Raw genomic sequence first — 24,222 nt, 5'->3', positions numbered from 1 at the left:
ACAATTAAAGTTAAAAGTTATACTCCTTACATTCATAAGAGTTTTAATGTTCTTGGGATTTGGGCAGCACAATGGTTAGCACTTGCTCTCTCACAACACTATGGACCAAGGTTCGATTCTAGCCACGTGCAACTGTGCAGACTCCATAAAGACATTTTCCCGGATCCAGTTTCTTCCCACGGTCCAAAGATGTGCAGTTTAGCTGGATTGGCTATGCTAAATTGCTCCATAGTACTCAGCAATGAGCAGTCTAGGTGGGTTAGTTATGGTAAATGCAGGGATAGTGTGGAGTATGGGTCTGGGTATTTTGCTCTTCAGAGGGCAGTGCAGACTTAATGGGTTGAATGGCCTCTATTTGCACTGTAGGGATTCAGTGATCCTATAATATGAGCATGGTTGGTTCTGCCAGTATTTATCACCCATTCCTAACTGCCCTCGTGAAAGTAGCAGGGGTGAGCTGCCTCATACAAAAAAACAGACTTGAAAGAGGGTCACAACTCAATGTTAGCTGTTTTCTCTTCACAGATGTTACCAGATCTACTGAGTTTTTCCAGTAGTTTGGTTTTTCTTTTTGTTTGAGATGTAGCATCCAAACTTGTTTTATTAAAGTGGTGACCTGCCTTTCTGAACAACACCATTGGAGGCAAGGGGCTAGGTAAACCCACAGTGCTGTTAGAGTGTATGTTTTGGCATTCTGGCCCCAAGGCAATGAATGAACAGCATTATAGTTCTAAGTCTGGATGATGTATGTCTTGGATGGAAACTTGCAGCTGGTGCTGTTTTCATTCATCTCCTTGACCTTAGATGATATAGGTCACATCATATGTGATCTATCAAAGTAGATGTAGCAAGTTGTTGTCTTTTGGATCGTACACACTGCTGCCACCGTGCACCATGGTTAAATTTTGTAGGTGGTAAGCAGTTAATCAAGTGGACTGCTCTGATGTGCATAATGCCTAGCTTTTTGAGTGTGATTGGAGTTGGCTTCATCCAAGTAAATAAACAGTATTTCATCACACTCTTGACTTGCAAGTTGTCGATGACGAACAAGTTTTGGGGAGTCGAAAGGCAACTTACTCGCAGAATTAGATTGTTTTGTTGGAGATGGTGATTGTCTAAGAATTGTCTAGCATTAAATGTTTTTAGCCACCTGTCACCCTAAACAATGCTGCCCATGTCTTACTACATTTGGACATGGATTGTTTCTTTAAGAATTACAAATGGTAATCAGTGAGCGACCCCACTTCTGACACTACGGAGGAAAGGTCATTGAGCAGCTGAAGGTGTTTAGATCTAGGACACTACATTGAAGAACTCTTGTAGCGATGTTTTGGGACCCAGATGGTTGATCTCCAAAAATCAAATCCATTTTCCTTCATGCTATAAATGACTCCAAGTGGAGAGTTCCCCCACCCCCCCAATTCACAGTGACACTGTTTTTGGTAGGGCTGTTTGAAACCATATCCAGTTAAATGTCTCCTTAATATAAAGACAGTCACTCTTACAACACCTCATCTCTACTGGCTTCTTTGTCCATGTTTGTACTAAGGCTATAATGAGGTCAGGAACACAGTGGCTCTTATGGAATTTAAGCTTGAAATTCAATGAGCAAATCATTCCTGAGCAACTGCTCCTTGATGAGGTAGTAACAAGTTGAATTTATCCCTCTTTCTGTGGATGGGAAACACCTGTTTTTTTTCACATTGCCAGATAAATGCCAGTGTTGTAACTGTCCTGCAAAAACATCTTGATTAAGGATGCGACTAATTAGAGTACAGTCTTGGCAAAATGTTGTGAGGGTCCGTAAACATTGCAGTATCCAGTGCCTTCAGCTGTTGCTTTACATCACATGGGCTGAATAAAATTGGCTAACGACTGGCACTGTGCTGGCCTTTCAGGGTTTGATAGAAATGGGTAATCAGTTTCTGGAGCACCTGGTTGCTAATGTTTAAACTTTTGTCTTTTGTCGAGGTGTGCTGGGCTCTTCCATTACTAATTGCAAAAAATTTGCAGAGCCATTGCTTCCTATGCACATATAAATCTGTGGGTTGAATTTGCATTTCCAGTTTTGTTTTTGCAAATACACTGTACATTGTTCAAATTTATAGACAGTCAGTCAATGTGGCATTTTATAAACTCCTGCTTTGGAAATAAAAGACAGACTCCAAACAAGACCTCATGCCTAAAATACATTGTCTGATTGGAAATGTCACTTCCTTTACATTGATAACACTTTAAGTTGTCTTAGGGCAGTCACTTGAAAGAAATTCTATGATTGGCATTTTAATCAATTGAAAACCTGAACCTCCATTCTAACTGATAAAAGATTTGAGCCATCTTAAGTGTGTTCAATTCATTTGCATGAGTTATGTAACCCTTTGAGCTTTTCCTTATAAATTCTTTGTGTAAGTCCTTCCTCTCACTAACACCTGAGTCGTGCTCCGAAAGTTAGTGTTTACAAATAAACCCGTTGGATTATAACTTGGTGTTGGGTGATTTTTTTGACCTTGTTCAACCCAGTCCAACACCAGCACCTCCACATCATTCCTATTTGTTGTTGAACGCCCCCATTCGCAACTGGATGTTACAGGATTGCAGAACTTTGATATGATCCATTGATTGTTGGATCACATAGCACCATCCCAATCTTGCTGATTTTACAATTTGGAATGCAAATAATCCAATGTTGTAACTTTGCTAGTTTTACAGCTCACTTTTAAGTATGCCTCTTGCTGCTCCTAAGTTGCCCTCCTGAAACATTTATTGAACTAGTGTTAATCTCCAAGTTTGATGGTAATGGCAATCTGCGGAGAGCTGGGCCTTGGGATTGAAGATTATGGTTGAACGTAAAATGCTGTCGGTGGCCTATGGCACCTTTATGGATACCCATTTTGAGTGACAAACTATGCAGAGTTTTGCCTACTTAGCTTGTATTAATTGTAACCTTGCGATATGACACTTATTCTAAATGAGAAGACTCTCCACAAAGATTGTGGTTGCCATTATACTAATACTGACTTGAACCAAAGAATGTGACAGATTGGTGAAGATGAGATCAAGTAAATGTTTTCCTTTTGTTGGTTTCCTCTATCTGGCAGCTACATCCTTTAGGGCTCTGACAGCTTGGTCACCAGTGGTACCACCAAGCCATTCTGTGATGGACATCGAACTTCCCAATCCAGAGTGCACTCTGTGCAGTGGCCATCTTCAGTGCTTCTTCCAATTTGTGTTCAATATGGCGATTATTCATCAGCTGAGGAGGCCAGAAGGTGATAACCAGCAGAAGGTTTCCTTGCTTATGTTTGACCTGATGCTGTAAGAGTTTCTAGGATTCATATTCAATGTTGTGGGCTCACAAGGCAGCTCTGTCCTAACGGTCCATTACTGTGCTACTACCTTTGGTGCTAGTTGGTAAGGATGTTCTCTGGAACTGTCTGTAATGTATGAGTATGTAATTCATGGCGTTTGACTATGTCAGGTTGTTGCTTGTCTAGTTTCTGGGACAGCTTCCCCCAATTTCAGCACAAACCCCCGATGGTAGCAAGGAGGACTTTAAATGATAGACAGAATTTCAGGTTATCACTTTTGATGCAGTGTAGTCCATCCAGTTTCATTCCTTTGATTCAAGTTTGTAGTGGTTAGACGCATTAGCTTTCTGGGTCATTTTGGAAGGCATTTAAGAATTGATCAATATTGCTGTGGTACTAGAGTCACATGGGTAAGGATGGCCAATTTCCTTTCTTAAAAAGTATTAATGAACCATATCGGTTTTTATGATAACTGTTTAATGACTGCCATTAGGTTAACTTGTAATTTTCAGATGTATTAATTTAAATTTCACAAGCTTCTGAAGTAGGACTTGAACTCATCTTCCAGACAATTAGTTTGAGCTACCTTTCAAATTACATTATCATTGGGCTACCGTCTACCCATAACTGCCAACATAAAAAAAATTTACATACCTGCATCTTAAGTGACCAATTTATTGTGACTTTCTCGCACTGGGAAAAGGGACAAGAATGAAAGAGAAGAGGTTTGAAGTGATTTGCAAAAAGCAGCAAATGTGATATGAAAAAAATGTTTTTGCTCTGAATAGTTAGAATATGCAATGCACTGGTAGTCGTGTGGTGGCGGTAGGTTCAATTAAGTTAAAAATCGCACAATACCATGTTATAGTCCAATAGGTTTATTTGGAAACACTAGCTTTAGAAGCGCCGCTTCTTCAGGTGGTTGTGAAGCAGGACTGTAAGAGACAGAATTCATAGCAAAAGATTACAGTGATACATTGAACAAACCTAGATTGTTAAGTCTTTCAACTTTTCGAATGGATTTGCTGGTTTCGGTTCTTTAATATGTAAATCCCAGAACTTCTTTTAAGTCATATTCTCAAGTTAATATAAGGTTTTATAACAAAAGGTGACACCTCAATTCAGACAATGTCTTAAAAGTGTGAGTCAGACCAATTTTGAGCCAGACTGGTTCTATTTCCCAAGTGGAATGTACAAATATTATATGGATTCACTATTTGTATTGACTGCTTGTAGGTTCAACTTTTTTTTGAGCAAAGTAGAATCTATCTTCAAATACAGATTCACCCCATAAGCTTTTGAGTGTGCACAAGTGCAGGAAAGAGAGAGAGAGAGTGTGTGTGTGTGTATGTATACGTACACAGGACACCACGCACCATGTATGCGGCAGGCATTCATGTGACTCTGCCCACGTTTCTTATCTCCTACACTGCAGGCAAGGATGTCCCGAGGCATAGTATATTGGCAAGACCAAGCAGAGATGGAAATGTGTTGCTGGAAAAGCGCAGCAGGTCAGGCAGCATCTAGGGAACAGGAGAATCGACGTTTCGGGCATTAGCCCTTCTTCAGGAATGAGGAAAGTTGGTCCAGCAGGCTAAGATAAAAGATAGGGAGGAGGGACTTGGGGGATGGGCGTTGGAAATGTGATAGGTGGAAAGAGGTCAAGGTGAGGGTGATAGGTCAGACTGGGGTGGGGGCGTATCACCCTCACCCTGACCTCTTTCCACCTATCACATTTCCGACGCCCCTCCCCCAAGTCCCTCCTCCTATCTTTTATCTTAGCCTGCTGGACCAACTTTCCTCATTCCTGAAGAAGGGCTAATGCCCGAAACGTCGATTCTCCTGTTCCCTAGATGCTGCCTGACCTGCTGCGCTTTTCCAGCAACACATTTCCATCTCTGATCTCCAGCATCTGCAGACCTCACTTTCTCCTCAAAGACCAAGCAGACGCTATGACAACGGATGAATGCACACCGCACAACAATCATCAGGCGAGGTGTTTCCTCCCAGTTGGGGGACACTTCAGCGGTCAGGGACATTTGGCCTCGGACCTTCGGGTGACCATCCTCCAAGGTGGACTTCGGGACAGGTAACAACGCAAAGTGACTGAGCAGAGGCTGATAGCCAAGCTTGGTACCCATGAGGTGTGTGCCCCAACAAGCTCATGAACATACTTTACCAAGCTTGCACACATGCAAGCAAATACTCTAACGTGCACTCACATGCACACACTCCGTCTCTTTCTCTCCTGTATGTGTGCACACATATAGGTTTATAGGGTGAATTTGTATTTGCAGATACATTCTATTTTGTTCAAAAAATGCTGAACCTGCAAACAATCAATGCAGGCAGTGAATCCATATAATATATGCAAATTCCACTTGGAAAATAGAACCAGTCTGACTCTCACCTTTAAGGCATTGTCTGAGCTGAAATGTCACCTTTTGTTATAAAACCTTAAATTATCTTGAGAATGTGACTTAAAAGAAGTTTCAGGATTTACATATTAAAGAACTGAAACCAGCAAATCCATTCTAAATGGTGAAGTTGAAAATCACGCAACACCAGGTTATAGTCCAACAGGTTTATTTGGAGGCACTAGCTTTCAAAGTACTGCTTCTTTATCAGATGGTTGTCTATCTCCTGCGCTGCAGGCAAGGTTGTTCATCAACCACCCGATGAAGAGGCAGCGCTTCAAAAGCTAGTGCTTCCAAATAAACCTGTTGGACTATAACCTGGTGTTATGTGATTTTTGACTTTGTCCAGCCAAGTCCAACACTGGATCCTCCAAATCAGGTTCATTTAAGGCATTGAAGATTTATTTGAATAAAAATAACTTAAGGGTTTGGGGGGCAGAAAGTAAGAAATTGGCAACAGGGAGTGACCTTCATTTGAAAAGCTGGTGCAGGCACAATGGACTGAATGGCCACCACTTATACCAAAAACCTTCACAAAATAACAGAAGTGATTAATATCTGGAATTCACTGTTTGACACTGTGGTTAAGACCAGTTCAGTTATAACTTTCCAAAGGGATTGGATAGTTGTATAAAGTCACAATATTTGCAGAGCTATAGGGAAAATGCTGAGAAATGGGCCTAGTTGAGCTGTTCTTGCAGAAATTCCTGATGAAGGGCTTTTGCCTGAAACGTCAACTCTCCTGCTCCTTGGATGCTGCCTGACCTGCTGCGCTTTTCCAGCACCACACACTCAACTCTCTTCTTGCAGACTGTCGATACAAACATGCCAGGCCAAACGGTTGAATCCTGTGCATCATTCCATGATCATGTACCAGATAGAACTGCATTAACTGTAATTATGTTTCAATGGTCAGATATTGAAAAATTTTACTTTCAGGAACTTTGCATCACTGCCAAAAAACTTAACAATGTTATAAAAAAAGTGTTAAATCAAGTAAGCAAGTAAGATACTGATATCAGACTGAGGGATCTCCACCTCCCTGTTGGTCATCTGAGACACCCACCAAAAAAAAGCAAGTGGTTTCTTTAGATCTGAAATCACAATTTCTGATGAAATCCAGTCTAAGAATCTGCATTACTATCAGGATGAAACAGTAACACTTCAAAAAAGACAAAATTAAAGACAGGAAAATTCAACTTACATATAGTAGACAAACAATGGCTTGCATTTGCTCCAGTAAGTTGGATGAATTCAATGGTATAGACGCTCCAATAGTAGCTTTCATGGCAATTCAATTCAAGTGCGTGGAAATATGTGGAAAAATAAATTGTAAGAATATTCACAACACAGCTCCACCCACAACAGCAATGCATCTACTGTGACTCAATGGCAAGTATAAATTCACCCCACAAACGTATATGTATATGTGTGTGGGTCTTTGTGTGTATGTGTCTGTTTGTCTGGGTGGGGGGTTGTGAGTGTATATATGTGTTATGAGAGTGCAGAGTGTCTAAGTCTGTGAGGGGGTGCATGTGGGAGTGTGTGTGTCTGTGGTGGGGGGTTGTGAGAGAGAGTGTATATATGTGTGTGCATGAGTGTAGAGTTGTCTAAGTCTGTGTGTGTGTGTAGTGCAATGTGGTCACCTGTAGTGTGACATGAACCCAAGGTCCTGGTTGAGGCCCTCCCAATGGGTACGGAACTTAGCTATCAGCCTCTGCTCCGCTACCTTTCGCTGCTGCCTGTCCCAAAGTCAGCCTTGGAGGATGGTCACATGAAAGTCCGAGGTCGAATATCCTGTACCGCTGAAGTATTCCCCAACTGGGAGGGAACATTCCTGTTGATAGTTGTGCAGTACGCAATCATCTGTTGCCGTAGCCTTTGCTCAGTTTCCCCAATGTACCATGCCTCAGGGCATCCTTGCCTACAACGTATAAGATAGACAATGTTGGCTGAGTCACATGAGTACGGACACACACACACACGGGGACACACACACGGACACACACACACACCTACCTTTACAGACACATGCATTCACATGCATCCTCTCATAGAGTTAGACAATTCTATACTCACGCACACATAAACACACTCTCTCACAGACACTCAACCCCCCACTCCAGACAGACAGACAGACACACACACACACACACACACACCAACCTACAGACACACACAGACTCCCACACTCTCTCATGCACCCCCTCACAGACTTAGACACTTTACACTCACATGCACATTCTCTCTCACTCAACTCCTCACCCCAGACAGACAGACACGCACAGACACAGACCCACTTGCGCGCACATACATATATGTTTGTGGGGTGAATTTGTACTTGCAGAGTTACATTGTACTTTGCTCAAAAACTGCATCAATTCATGTAAGACTCTGTTATCTCACTTTTTATATTAGAATCAGTCTAAACATTATGGCACAGACTGAGAACACTGGGCTAACACCTTCAACATATTATCTGGCTAACGCCAATTGTTACAGTTAACCTGAGCATGTAACTTTTTTAAAAAAAAAGTTTTGTGATTTACACATGAAAGAAGTGAAACTATCATGGTCATTCTAACAGATGAGAGACTTAACAAACAATCGAGGTATTTTTCAATGTATAATTTCAGTTACATCACACTGTAAACTTTTGCTATAAATTCTGTGTCTTACAATTGTGTACTCCACAACCACCTGATGAAGGAGCGGCGCTCCGAAAGCTAGTGCTTCCAATGAAACCTTTTGGACTATAACCTGGTGTTGTGATTTTTAACTTTGTACATCCCAGTCCAACACCGGCATCATTATTTATGAGTGGAATAAACAAATGGTAACTTTAGCTGACAGTAAGAGACTGTCAGCTTTTTCTTATCTTTTTCTTAACATCAATACAATTGATGTGAATGTGCAAGTTTGGGAGACTGAAAGGCAACAAATGAAAATGTGAGTTACAGAATAAAGTTGCTCTTATCTGGCATGCAATATGGATTTCAAGATTGTTTTAGCCACACCTTCCATCCTTCCCCTGACTTGTCTTTAACAAAGAATCTTGTAGCTGTTTGAGATCCAGAATAACAAATGTTCAAAAGTAATTATTTCCATGAACCGCAGCTTTTGGAGTAGAGCCATTTTGGCTCTTTTTATCATGTAGCAAGTATTTTTAAAAATCTATAAATCTTTTGAATATTTTGTCAATTATTTGAGTTTTCCCACTTCCTAGCGTAATGGTCTGATATGTGAGTAATGCCCAGAAAATTATACTGTCCAACATAATGGGAGCTTTTGGAAAGTTTGTTGGTAATTTTACTCTTCAAAATTATTGATTATTTTGGATGTAGGTTTGCTCACTGAGCTGGAAGGTTCATTTCCAGACATTTTGTCACCCTACTCGGTAACACTGGTCAGCAGTGCTTCGCCTGAGGCCCACTGAAGATGTTACTAGTAGGATGACAAAACATCTGGAAATGAGCCTTCCAGCTCAGCGAGCAAACCTTCAGCCTAAGCTACAAATCTTCTCAAAACTCATTATTGATTATATTGAAGAGACCCCCTTTCGTTATCATTGCAAGTATGGGAGTATAATATTGCTGCAATCACCCTTCACTTTACACCAAAAATGACTTGATGAAATTTTTTGTTGAAAGCATTTTGAAAATAAATTACATTGTGCTTCGAGCAACTTGTTGGTTTGTTTAAATGCTTTTTTTTTAACTTTTCCAGATCTAGATCTATCTTAACGGATAATTATTTTTCTTGTTTTTGTCATATTTAAATTGTATTTTTTGTCTGACAAGTATGAATGATGTTCTACCATTCAATTGTAATTCCTCAACTCCACGAACCTGCAAATTAATTGTCTTTTGTAGTCTGCATTGATGAAAAGAGCTCAGATACACACTTCAGAGTTTATATTGCACTACATTTTTAACAATGGATTAAACCTGAATTTTTAATTTTGTTTCTTTTCTAAAAGAACTTTACTGAATATGCACACACATGCTGAAATGTGACAGTATTCATGATGGCTATTGATGCATTAAGTCACTCTCAATTCAATGGAGGCAGTGATTTGATTTCAAGGAAATGTTTTGAAAAATGTTTATTCTCAAAAGCCCTGTTAATGGATGTATAGTCCATATTTAAAATGGCACTATTCAAGCTAATTTTGTTTTATGTTGGTTTTGTTATAATATGCCAATTTAATGTCACCTATTAATTACACTAGACAGTTCATGTCACGAGGTTGCTGCAAGAGATCGGATATTGTTATATGAAGTCTTTTCAAGAACTATCTTCCTACCAAATTATATGTTGAAGTCTTGATTTCAGCTTTTATTTTTGACATTACAAGGATCTTAAATTTTCCATTATTTTGTTCTCATGACATTCTATGAAAGTCTGATATGACCTTGAAGAAGCACCATTTAATTTAAATTGGTCCTTTTTACTGATTGCGTGGAGCTAAAATCTAGTACGCCAACTCTAATTCCTCACCCTATCCCTAAAAGCTGATCACCTGCCAAGGACTCTGGATCTCTGTAAAGTTCTAGTTTGAAGTGCAGTGTAATTTATTACTTCTGATTCTTTAAGGCAGTAGCTCCAGGAGTGTAGGATACACTAACCGTAGTTTTGCTGGATTAGATTAACACAGGAATCCTTAAATTCTGGAAAAGTCCTAGAGGATTTGATGACTACCAATGTAATACCTTTTGTAAAAATACAGGGAAGGAGACAACAAGAAAGGTGGTGATAAGCCAGTTAACTTAACACCTGTTATTAGGAAAATATTGTCTATTATGAAGTATGTAATAGCAGAGCATTTAGAAATACATAATATAATTATGCAGAGTCAGCATGGCTTTATGAAGAGGAAATCATATCTGATAAATTTACTAGAGTTATTTGAGGAAGCTAACAAACAAGATAGATAAATGCGAAGCAGTAGGTGTAATATAATAAGGCACCATGCATTAGGCTACATGAGAACCCATATTAGTATGAATTGGTAAAGATTGGCAAATTCAAAGAACATAAGAGTTGGGATAAGGAGGGCATTTTAAGGATGGCAATCTATAATGGTGTGCCATTGGAGTGTATACTGGGTCCACAATTCTTTAGCACCCCCACTAGTCATAGCCTGCCAACACGAGAATGACCCATTTGTTCCTGTCCTGTTTCTGTCTGTTAGCCAATGATAAGTTCATAGCATTGCATTATCTTCTATCCCATGTATTTTAATCTTTCTAGCCTGCCTCATTTACAGAACTTTATCAAAAGCCTTCTGAAAATTTCTGTATACTAAATCAGTCAAGAATTTTGTTCACAACTCCTTCAAAGAGGTCCCTGTTTGTCCACACAGTTTCCCTTTTATCAATCCATTCTAACTATATGGATGATTATCAACCAGGTGGTTGATTTATTTATCCCATTTTTTATAATGCTAGTAGCTTGTTCAATTAACACTCAAATCTGTCAACGTTTGAAGAGTTTTCTTTATAATTGCTACAGCCACTGGAAAGTCAGCAAAGCAACTGAAAAATAATCTCTCGATTGTTGATAGGACAGAGGGAGTGTGCAACTGTGCATCAACAATATTTCTAAAGTTTCTTTGCAAGATCCAGAAATTTCTGTAGTTCATATTTCCCTACCGGAACGATAGTTTAAATTTGGAACCAAGTGGAGGGGAAATGATGTCAGTAAGTTGGGTAAATCGGCAATTTTATTGGACAGTTTTCAAGGTAAAGATAATTCACTGCCTGTCCACTAAGAGAGAATATTCTCCATTTGCTTGGATGAGTACAACTCAATAAACTTCCATGACAAAGCAGCCCAATTGATTAGCATCTCATTCACCATCTTCAACATTCCTACTTCCCTCTACCAATGAACAGTGGCAACATTATATAATCTATATGATATCTTGCTGTGACTCTCAAAAATCCCTCTGACAGAACCTCCCAATTTCAAAATCTCTGCCACCTGGAAGGACAAGGGTTGAAAATGCAAGTGCGCACCATCTTCAAGTTCCCTTCCAGTTAATACACTATCCTGACTTGGAAGTTTATTGCTATTCCTTCAGTATCACTGGGTCAAAATCTTGTAACTCCTGTCCAAACAGTAATTTAGGTGTTTCTACACCAAGAGCTGGAGTGGTTCAAGAAGTCTACTCACCACCATCTTCTCCAGATCAATTAGGGATGGGTAATCAATATTGCCCTAGCCAATAGTGACCAAATCTCATGAATGAATAAAAATCCAGGTCCATATTGTGTGAAGTAAGAATCCTCACTACTTCATTTTGTTAATGGTACCACATCAGAAGTTGAACTGATGTCATTTCTTGATTTCATTATAACCTGCTGTGCATATGGAATTAGTAGTTTATGAACCGAACCTTCTAAACTCTCATGTAATATTAGCTCAGTCTAACTTTGGGAAGTTTAAAAGACTTCATATACATAAGGCTAGAGCTGACAAGGTAATTTCAAGGTTATCACATAATAGAACCATGACAGCGGGAATCTTATTCTGTAAAATAGTAGGCAACCAATCTTAAGGAGCAACTCGAGAAAAGAATTGCAGCAGACCTAAATTTCTAACAGGACTCTCTTCCAGAAATTCAACTTATCTCCTTTCCCAAGGCAATCCCCCAATTCTAGTCTGTGGGATTGGCAGATACTGCACGTTTCTTGTCTCAAATTCATGTGTAACAAAACTTGGAAGGAATATTGATGTATCAAGAAACCACTTGCTTACGGCCATGTTGTAGGATGCTTTTTCACCTAGTAATGGTTGGTTAACTGTTTTTTAGGAAAGGGAAACAATTATTTGTACATCTAAGGAAAATAGTGTTTGTATTAAACAGTTCCTTTTTTTTTTTGTGTATCATCATATTATTCTGCATGCTGCACCAGTAAACTAACCAAACCTCTAAATTTCATTCTGCCACATTGCAAAGTTACATTATTGCCTCGATAATCTTGTGGAGGAAATGTAATAATAACTTACATTTCTCTAATGATTTTGTGGTAAAATGACTCAAGGCTTCTTGGGTCAAAATTTGGCACCAGCCCAAGAGAGATATTAGGGTATTTAACTAAAAACCTAATCAAAGAGGTAGATGTTACGGGAATGCCTTGAAGGAAGAGAGAACAATAAGCAGAGCCATTCGAAGAGAGAGTTACAGAACTTAATGCCTTGACATCTCAAAACACTATAATTGAGTGATTCATATTAGGATTGCTCAAGGCTAGAAATGGAGGAGCACAAAGGGTTGTTGAACTGAAGAAGAACATAGATACTGCAAGGGGTGAAGGCTTGGCAAGAGATATGAGAAGAAACAAATTTTAAGTGAGGCATCGATGAACCGAGTCAATGGCTAAACTGTGCAAGTCAGAATATCAGCAGGTAGGTTTTCATTTACATTTTCAGAAAGTAAATATGGTAAGCCATCCAGTTGTGCACTGAAATAGTCAAATCTAGAGTTGACAGGGTATTCATGAAGGTTTCAGCCGGAATTGGAAGAAGGAATCATATATGTGTTATGGACAAGTAATAGATGAACTTGGTGTTGATTTGGATATGCAATTATAAACTCATGGTTGTGTAAGTAAGGACACCAGGAGGTGTCCGATCTAGCCTCAATCAAGGAGAGAGATGAAGTTGATGGTTAGGAAATTGAGATTGTGGCAAGGGCTGAAGGTTAAAGCTTCAGTTATCCCAATATTTAACAGAGAAGTTTCTGCTTCTGCAGTACAGGATACAGAGCAAACAGTCTGACGATTTAGTAGAGTATACAAGACAAGTGGTAATGCGATGGAGCTAGATGTCTTCAGCCTTTATGTGGAATTTAGCACTGATTTTAGATGATGTTGCTGAGGGTTGAATGTTGATAAGAAAATGGAGAGGGTAAAGATCTTTGGGAAAAGCAGAGCTAATGCTATGGAGCAGGAAGAGACACTATTACAAGTGAAAATCAAGAATGGGAACAAGGTGGATGCAATCCATTTGGCTGGATCACAGCAGAGACGTGTTGGAGCAGGATGTAACCAATATTCATGTCTCTGAGAATCAGGTTTATCTGGTCTTTATAATATTATAGTGTGGATGTGCCTGTGTTGGACAAAGTCAAAAACCACGTGACACCGGGTTGTAGGCCAAGAAGTTTATTTGAAACTGCAAGAGTTTGGAGCCCCTGCTCCTTCCTCAGGTAGCTGAGGAAGTGCTTAGAAATGTCTTTTGATGACGAGGGCACTAGATAAATAGAATCCTCTGTTTTTAGCATGGTTTTAGAAGATGGTTTGAGGCAAGGAAGTCAGGTACTATCTTTACTTTCCAGACTGATCCTCCATGTTACAACATGGGGTAAACCCCTTTGCTAAGTTAAACCCAACACACAGAAAAAAATCACCCCCTGCTGGAATCTGTTAAAATTTGAGAGGCAAAGAGCTATTCCAAAAGTCACTATTTAAAATAAAAATTAACCACTTTAATTTTTTAAAAGTCTAACAGAGAATAATTAACTAACAACTATTTACAACTCATTTACCTAAACCTATCTTTTACCTTCCCCTTTACAATACTAGTCCGATTAAACCCCCCCAATTAAGATTTACAGAAAAAAATCAAATTTCAAAAACCAGCCAGCTGTTGAATCTTCTTTTGGTATCTTCCTCTGTCTTCTTTTCTTCTACCTAGGGTTTCTGATTCACAGGTTATTAATAGATAAAGATACCTTTGCCCAGGGTCTAGCTCTCTTAAGTCTGCATATGTTGGTGGCTTGGCAGTTCTCCTTCCCAACTGTTCAATTTTCTCCGGTCTTTTACCCCAAAACATCGGATTGTTTCATTTGAATATCTTCAACATCCTAAATTCAAACTCGATTGGAGGTTGGTATTTTGGGATATAATTTAAACTGATTGGCCGGATTTGAATTTGTTTTTGTCCCCAGGCACCCCAGCCAGTGCTAGGTGCTGGACCAAATGTTACATTATAAGTTCTTCAGCACTCTGTGTGCATGCTAAGTCCTCACTCTCTTAAAGGTACATAATGAATTGACCTACCACTGCACCATGGACCTTTGCTTCCAGCATGTTACTTGTACCTGATTAGGCTATATTTATGTTAGCTTCTGTAACATATGAACTAGATATTGGAAACATAATACTGAAAGATTCAATACATGTCTATTACTGCCTCTGGGGTTGTGTGTACACAGTCAAGGCACTTCATTGTCTGGGCTAATACTAACTATGAATTACAAACTGCAGCATTCTTCTTGTTGAGCTTGACATGACTCTTAAGGTGGATACTGAGACCATTTTACTTCCAAAATGCATGTTTTTATACATGATGATATCATGAGTATATATTTTAAAGATATGTTGCATACTTTCTGTGAGGCATGACACCGAGTTCCGCTTTAGTTATTACCTCACAGGTATAGCAAACCAGACCATGTCAGACTCACTAATACTGGATATTCCAACACAGTGAAATGAAAATATTCAATGATCCACAAAATTTCCCAATTGCTGCTAACCAGACTTACGAAAAACAGTTATCAGACACCAAGTTTATAACCTAAGCCCAAATTAACAATTTATTATTAATGTTGTAACATTAGCAGAGCAAAGTTAAACAACAAGATTTGTTTAATGTCTGGTTTAAACCCAATCATCTTTGAGCATAGCTCTCGTTCTCACACAGATAGACATAAATAAAGGATAAATTAAAAGAGACAAAAGAGTTGTAAGTAGCCAGTTCACTTAAGCAATTTTGAACAATGGTTGCCGAACCTGCTATTAATCCTTGGATAATGTGCAGTTCGAACTTCAATGCAACATTGAAGAAATTTGACAACTCATCCTGATCTTGTGATCATATGCCTCTCTGGAGAAGTACATGTTGTGCTTGATCACTCTTGATTGACAGCTTAGTTGTGTTCTTGATGTTGCTGTCACTCAACATCATGATACAATCATCTGGAGTTTCTTCCTCACTGTTTCTGTTTGTGACTTTGTAATTGGTGTGTTGTACATTGGACTATGCTAGTTTCAAATTATTTGCACCATGATCGGTAATGGCTTCGTATAATCTGAGCTGGTTGTGTGTTTTGAATCTTTATAACTGGTTTTCTGGCTCACACTTTCTGCCCAGTGCATGTTTGTGATATCTCTTTTGTTCTTCTCCGCTATTGAAGAAAAATGTCCCTGTGTCTCTGAATAGTTAGACAATTCATGTTTGGTGAGGTCAAACTTTCCTTCTGAGCATAAGTTGTTCTGGGGCTTGTAATACATTCTCCATTGGAGTTGCATGAAAATGTAGTGATGCAATGTAAACACCTTGATTTTTTGATTAACACTTGATAGCATGGATCATGCAATCTTTTAGACCAATTGAGCGAGGATAATGGGGTGACTGTGATAGAGATAACTCCCCGCTTAGCACATGTTTTGAAATTGTTTCTCTGTGAATTGTCTATCTACCCTTGCATACAGAATAAAGTGAAGATAATGGTAATTTCATCTTTGATAGTTGCACTTTGATAGGTGTTGAACAATGGAAAATTTGGGGAAGTAATCTGTCACAACAATTTAATCATCCTATGCACTGAAAATGTTGCTGCTACTTTCATCCAAGGAGTGGATGGAGCATCATGAAGATGTAATTTGGCATACCTCACTTGCATTCATGAGTTGTGGAATATCCTGATTCATCCCTGGCCAGTCCACAGATTTATGACCAGTCATTCAAGCCCATGTGTCTCTGGTATAGCATTGACATGACATCTTTGTTTAATTTTGGTATGAAGACTTGTTTGCCCATGACAGTGGCTTGCTGAGATATAACAACTTAATCTCTGTATGGCTAAAACAATTGAATATTCTCAGCAACTTATTTAATATTGTCAATCATGCCACTGCTGGTTCATTGATATCTAGTTGGGGATATTAGAAACTGAGATGAGCTTGTACATTGGCACTTCGTTGTGATTCTGACAATGCACAGAATTGGTTATATTTGTGAGACAATTTCTCAAGATTGTGCCATGGAGCAACGCTTTCTGAAGAAAATGTCATTCAAGATATGTAATGGTAATATGTTGGTACTAGCTCCTGTTTAATTTGCATATCTATAATCAGTGTTGTTAGTTTTCAAAATGCTTTAATGTCCAAGGCTGTCTGATCTTCAGTGAGAATTTCAAGAGCCTGACCCTGAGACTAAGAGCTTTGATTCTTTTTGAGCAGCCACTGCCGCTTAGTATCGTACTGCCATCATGATCTGTGGTGGGTTTTTACCCCAGTAGGGTGTTTGTACCTGATGAGACAGTGCTTATGTTGGCTCCTGTAACATTGTAACTAGAGGTGGGTATCATTTGAAAGATTGAATAAATTATGTTATCAGCGCTTGGCATGTCACAGATCCTTCAGTGTCAGGGCTAATGCTAAGGTATTTGGTTACAAACAATGTACTTCCAACAGTGCTTCATAACAAGAACTAGGAGCAGGAGTGAGCAGATCACCTCCTCAAACCTGCTTTGCCATTTGATACGATCATGACTGATCTTACCTCAGCCTCAACTCCACTTTCCTGCCCACCTTCCATAACCTTTCAACCCATCACTAATTAAAAATCTGTCTATCTGCTTCAGTATTGAATTCTACAGATTCACGATTCTTTGAGAGAAGCAAATCCTCCTCTTCTCTGCTTCAGGTGGTCCCAGTTAATACTCCATGGTCACATGCCATGATATGATATAAAAATCATGTCGTTTAATACTGCATATTAGCTGAGAGACCTAATATAGCATGAGTGATTTTTGGCAGATTACAACAAGACCTGATGGCATTTTATGTGGTCCAGCCAGATTAGCAGGTGAATGTTTAAAACATTAATTAATGCATCTGTTCTACGTTCAATGCTGCCGTATTTGTTACTGAGCTTATAGCACCATATTCTATTTTAAAAATAAGCAAAATGGTACAGTGGTTAGCACTGATGCCTCACAGCGCCTGAGACACGGGTTCGATTCCCGCCTCAGGCAACTGTCTGTGTGGAGTTTGCACATTCTCCCCCTGTCTGTGTGGGTTTCCTCCGGGTGCGCCGGTTTCCTCCCACAGTCCAAAGATGTGCAGATTAGGTGAATTGGCCATGCTAAATTGCCCGTAGTATTAGGTGAAGGGGTAAATGTAGGGGAATGGGTCTGGGTGAGTTGCTCTTCGGAGGGTCGGTGTGGACTTGTTGGGCCGAAGGGCCTGTTTCCACACTGTAAGTAATCTTAAAAAAAAAAATTAGGAATGCATTGGCAATGATGACATTATTGCAGTAGAGAAAATTTATAGTTTGTTGCCAATAGTGTAATTGCAGGAAAATATAGATTTGGGATTTCACAGCTCAGTACTGTGATTTATTTGCGTCATTTATTTATTTGCGTCAAAGAGCTGTTAGATTCCTTTAAAATTTAATTTGGACTTTATTAAACCTTTAGTGTAAACAATTACTAAGTGATCTTAGATGTAACATTATATGGAGAACATGCTTTGCAAGCATGTTTTTCCCAAGTATCTGGGTTGCTATTGAACTTCACCAATGGGTTACAAAACCATATAAATTTACATGGCCCTGCAGGTGTAATAATGCATAGTGTTTTGATTTTAGTCAGGGTAGTGATTGCCTGGCATTAAGCCTAGTTCGTGCATTATACTTCACCAGAGAGAGAGTGTTGAATATAAACCATTAACCAGAATTGAATACAAGCGAGCTTTGTTTTTTTAAAATCCTTGCGTAGTAACACAATCTGTAACGAGCAGATAAAGTTCAAGACTTGGGTAGCTATAAGATTAAATTGCATGTGGTACACTATAATTGTACTTAAATGACATGGGAACTTTAGAAACAGTAACTTATTCCTCTTTTACTTAATTTTAAATATATTCGAGTCTATAATTAGGAATGTTAATGACGTCAGAAGCTTTATTAATAGTAACCATTTAAGTAAATGGTACTCGGGGTGGGGGGGGTGCAGCACGATGGCTCAGTGGTTAGCACTCTGCCTCACAGCGCCAGGGACCCGGAATCGATTCCAGCCTGTGACAACTGCCTGTGCGGATCTTGCACATTCGACCCGTATCTGCGATTTGCCTGGGTTTCCTCCCACAATCTAAAGATGTGCAGGTTAGGTGCATTGGCCATGCTAAATTGCCCATGGTGTTCAGAAATGTATAGGTTATGCCCATTAGTCAGGGGTATATGTAGAATAATAGGGTAGGGGAGTGTGTCTGGGTGGGATTCTCTCCAGAGGGTCATTGTGAACTTGTTGGGCTAAAGGGCCTGTTTCCACACTGTAGGGATTCTATGAAAGCTTGTTAAAGGAAAGTAAGAGACTGGTGCAGACATTAGCTTTTGAGGAATGTGGAAGAATAGTCACTTCTAACTTTGCAGTCAATCAGTGTACTGTTGTAAGTTATTAAAAACCCTTTCAAACAGCATTGCTTTCATGAAAATTAATGTGGCTGAGTGTGTTGCATTATGAAGTATTTATTAAGATTTGCAAGGACTTTCTTGGTAATATTTGAGTATTTATTAGATTTTGTATATGGTTAAACTCATAAAAAGATTACTACAAGATCATTAATGCAATCATTTTGAAATTAAATCTATAATGTTTGATTGTATTTCTCATGGTATTCAGCATATATATGATGTCAGTACAAAGGAAGTGTTGTACTGCTTCGCTAGTTCAGACTGGCATATCTGCAGGGTGTTTCTGGGCTACTATGGAGATTTCACTCATTGTCCCTATGAGGACCGCACTCCATTTCTATGTCTTTTCCTTTGATTTTTGTCTTGCTTCCTATTGTATTGTGCTAATATCAACTCTACCATTCAACTCTCTTCTGGTTTCCACTTGAGCACATTATAGTGCATTATGTTTCCTTTACTGTGTGGTTATAGTATTGGTAGTCATACAGTTTACATGATTAGTCAGATTTGTGTGTTGGCAGATTTAGGTTTTTGACATTACATCTTAAGCAGCAGAAAGCCAGAGAGAAAGTTAATGAAACTTTGTATGCTTTAAATTGTTGATTATTATTCAAGAAGGCTAAATGTACGTGATATTCAAAATCTAATACTTTCTTTTTAGATTCTCTTTTAAAATTTTCATTATTCACAATTTTGTTAAGTGGCAATGTTCTAAAGCCCAGGGTAATTTCTTGAATTATTAATGTTCATTGAGAATATGCAGATGTATAACTCAGATTAAATTAGACACTCTAAAGGTACACCCCATGAATTTCTATCCCATGTATAATTTTAAAAAATCAAATCATCTTAATATTTAAGATACATTCAGTTGTACGTGAACTAATTGTTTGTAATAGGATGCTGTAGAAATCAAACTTATTTTTGTTTTTTGTTTGCCTTTAATATCCAAAATAAGATTTTTGTGGGAATTTTGAATTTTATAGGACAATTGACGTAAGTATGCATAATCTTTATTTTAATGGAAACTTTGAGATATTGGCCAAAGAAATTTCATATTATTTTAACAATTCAGATTTGACTATTCTGTTTAATTTCAAGGCCTTGGAATCCTGAAATGTAGACCATATAAATGACAGCACTTCATATTATTCAATATGTGCAAACTGTACAAGTATATTTATTAATTGTATCTTCAAGTATCTAGTTAGGTTTTATTGTAATTCAGATTTAATCTTTATTATATGTACTTTGTGCTTCAGTCACAGGTCAGTTAGCTCACTTGGCTGAATGGCTGGTTATGATGCAGAGCAATGCCATCAGCGTCAGTTCATTTCTGACACCAGCTGAGGTTAACAGCTGTGAAAAACTGTCCTTCACAACCTCTCCCCTTGCTTGTAGCCTGTGAACTTCAGGTTAAGCCTCCACTTGGTGTCTCCTTCTCTAATGAGAGAGAAGCCTGTGGTCTGGTAGGAGTTTGGCAATTTTACCTATTATTTTGTAATTCATAAATTCTGCCAAAGCAAGCCTATCCAAGAATTGTTATTTTCTAAGCAGTTTTAGTTTGTACATTTTGCATTTACCTTTATGATTTAATGTAATGTATGGTATAGAAGAGTATAATTGAAATCATTGGATTGACCAGTCAAATGATACTTGGCTGGTGAAATTTACCAAAAAAAAACCCTACACTGATCAATTTAAAATCTTGCCTACGCATGTGAAGTTCAATGGGCAACTATTGAAACTCTGAGTCTTTTCTAAAAGATCATACTGCAATATGCATTCCTTGTGTACTGATTTCCTTGAATCTTGCAAAAAGATATTCAATCTTTTCTCCGATTGGAACTTTAGGAAGATTAAATTAGATTGAGAAAAATATAGAATGGAACCCAATATTGATGTTGTGAGAGAATAGCATTTATTCTACTTTATTTTGTTGAATTTTATTTTAATTAAACTTGTACTTGCCGATTTCTATCCAATATTCAGTACTAGATAATTTGTTATCACTATGAAATGAATTTTCTGTGGAATTTCTGTAGCATTTTTTGCAACTTTCATGGTATAAGGAATATCTTTACTTTTACTTCCACACCATTGTGCCTAGCGTCTTATGTGGGTCCGTGGTTCACTCAGTTTCCTTCCTCATCTCTGCAGATTAAAAACAATGCAATCTGCTGAAAATTTTCAAGGATGTAACTGGTAGAGTTGGGTCAAGGGACCCAATGGATATTATGGACTTGGACTTTCAGAAGATATTCAATAAGGTCCAACCTAAGAAATTAGAATGTAAAATTAAAACGCATGGGATTATTGTTCTGTAATGTTATGATGCAGAACTGGTTGGCAGACAGGAAACAAAGCATAGGAATAAATGGATCATTTTCTAAGTGGCAGCCAGTGAATGGTATGATAGCACAGGGATCAGAGCTTAAACCACAACGTTTCAGAATATATATTAATGACTTAAATGAGGGAAGGCATTCAATATCTCTAAGTTTGCAGACAACATTAAGCAGGCTGGGATTAGAATGCTTAGATTGTTGTTTTGGCTGGCACAGACCTGATGGGCTGAAGGGCCTTTTTTCCATGCTCTAGACCTCTATGACTCCGTGAAAAGAACATTCATAGCAACAGATTCAGTAATTGCAAGTAAACTGCGACACCTGGCATCTTTTCTCCATTGCTGCTCCTTCAGCTCACCCCACCTCACATGCTACATATTCTTGCAACTAAACCCCTCCTGATCATTCTGTCAGGTTGAATCAGACAACTTGTATCTCTCATGTCATACTCAAACTATAGCTGTGCTTCCAATCCCATGTCCTGCACCACTGCCTACCACCTCAGTAACTATTTACCTCAAACCCAATCTTAGCCCTCTCCCAATGATCACGCTCTGCACAGTTCAGCATATCCAAAAGTCTTCAAATAATGTTTGCCCATCATTCCATGCATAATCAACTGCTTTGGCCTCTAACCTATTGTCGCCTCCAATTTAAAAACTTGTGTTTTAGATAAGGTCAAGACTTGCCTTCTGTTTTAATGCAAGAAAAATGCAGGGTGCAATGCAGTGAGGGAAAGGTTTACCCATTAAAATGGAGAGGAAGGAACAGCAGTCTGGATAATAAGCAGCAGAGAAGCATTTCCAGTTCTGTTGCGAGCAGCAAGTACAAATTCTCCCTGGGTTTATCCATGCTAGCCCCGATCACTGAGCAAGGGTAATGTGATTCACTAGTTGTAGTGATTAGAACGAGGTCAGCCAGGTGGATGTCATAGGATATGAGTTCCCTGAATGTGAGGCTGTTAACCTGGTCTATCAAACAGATATAAACAGGAGTGTCTGGGGTTCTGTCCACTGTAAAACCAGCCAGTACATACGTACTATGCACGTGTAAATAAGGAATTGGTCATGGGATAATGGCCTTCATGGAGTTATTTCAGTGACAATGAGAAAAAAAACACGCCCTGAAGAGATTCACTCACAATAGTTGTCTTTGAGTTGGGGGTAAGCATTTCTGGCATCTTGCCACTATTTAGGAGACTTGACTCATTTGATCCTGCTGTCAATTGGAACCAATTTTGTGGAAAGAATGTGTTATGCTTTCCAAGCAAGTGACATGTCGGCAGACAAGAAACAACAAGTGGTTCTTCTGACAGCTTGTGGACCAGCAGTGTTTTCTGTTATTAAAGCAGCAGATACTAAAACCTTTCAAGAGTTGACAGATTTTGTTAAGGACTATTATGACCCCAAGCTTACTCTAATTCTTAGTATTGGTTTTATTCAGCAAATCAAGAATAGGGGAATCTGTATTGGAATTTTTTGATGAGGTTAACACAACTGGCATGTGATTTTGATTTAACCATAAGTGAGATGCTGAGACACCATTTGATGTATGGGATTAATGATGTGATTATGCAAAATTCCCTACTAGCTGAAGCCCAACTGGACTTAGAACTGGCTTTGTCATTAAAAAATGCAGCAAGCGGAGCATATGAGTTACAGAGTATGCCAATGGAAGTGGAACCCTCGCTAGGCTGACTGAGCGTGAGGTTACACTTGAGCGAAGGCAATTGCATAGCCTCACTCAGGACATATCCTGAACAGAGGGGATCTCGGTCAGTCCCCAGCAAAACCCCAAAACAAAGTCTAGTCTCTGACGAATGGTTAAATTTTCTTGAGGAGTTGGGCCAGCAGGCAGTTGTAGTTGCTTGTCAGTATGCAGCAAAAGAGTCCCACTAGGGCTGAATTGAGTGAAATAACTCATTAGGCAGTATCTGGGAGAGTGCGCACCCTGGAAAGTCCACCTACATCTGGTTTGGTACAGTTAAATTGCTTTGCAACATTCAGATCAGAATCAGTCAAAATAAACGTCCAGTAAAATAGTCACCCCATTCTAATGGAGGTTGCTACTGGTGCGTCTGTATCAATGATTGCGGAACCAGTCTTTACGAAAATTCCTTCTGAACTCCAAACCTTAATTTTGTCTAGGACCTTGACCAGGCTGAACATATAACAGGGAACCTCGATAGATTAAGGGTACAAGTTTAGCTCCGGTCTCTTATGAGAAGCAGCTGGTTCAGTTACTTCTGATTGTAATAAAAGTCTTCGGGCTGAAAATGTGTTGCTGGAAAAGCGCAGCAGGTCAGGCAGCATCCAGGGAACAGGAGAATCGACATTTCGGGCATAAGCCCTTCTTCAGGAATGAGGAAAGTTTGTCCAGCAGGCTAAGATAAAAGGTAGGGAGGAGGGACTTGGGGGAGGGGTGTCGGAAATGCGATAGGTGGAAAGCGGTCAAGGTGAGGGTGATAGGTCAGACTGGGGTGGGGGCGGAGAGGTCAGGAAGAAGATTGCAGGTTAGGAAGGCGGTGCTGAATTCGATGGATTTGACTGAGACAAGGTGGGGGGAGGGGAAATGAGGAAACTGGTGAAACCCGCGTTCCTGCCTTGTGGTTGGAGGGTTCCTAGGCAGAAGATGAGGCGCTCTTCCTCCAACCATCAT

General features: G+C 39.2%; 1 protein-coding gene across 5 annotated transcripts in view; it reads left to right on the top strand.

Moving 5' to 3' along the window:
• Positions 1 to 24,222, top strand: part of prickle2b (prickle homolog 2b) — a 293,554-nt gene that overhangs the window by 48,171 nt on the left and 221,161 nt on the right. The window contains exon 1 of one of the 5 annotated variants that reach the window (XM_043708279.1): positions 3,163 to 3,269. The exons of the other annotated variants lie outside the window; for them this stretch is intronic. The gene's annotated coding sequence lies outside the window, so the exon portion shown is untranslated. Of the gene's footprint in view, positions 1 to 3,162; positions 3,270 to 24,222 lie in introns of those variants that run through there. 5 annotated transcript variants of the gene reach the window in all.

This window comes from Chiloscyllium plagiosum, chromosome 18 (genome assembly GCF_004010195.1).
Source record: "Chiloscyllium plagiosum isolate BGI_BamShark_2017 chromosome 18, ASM401019v2, whole genome shotgun sequence".
Lineage (NCBI taxonomy): Eukaryota > Metazoa > Chordata > Chondrichthyes > Orectolobiformes > Hemiscylliidae > Chiloscyllium > Chiloscyllium plagiosum.
The sequence above is the reverse complement of the archived record's forward strand: the minus strand, read 5'-3'. Positions and strand labels throughout refer to the sequence as shown.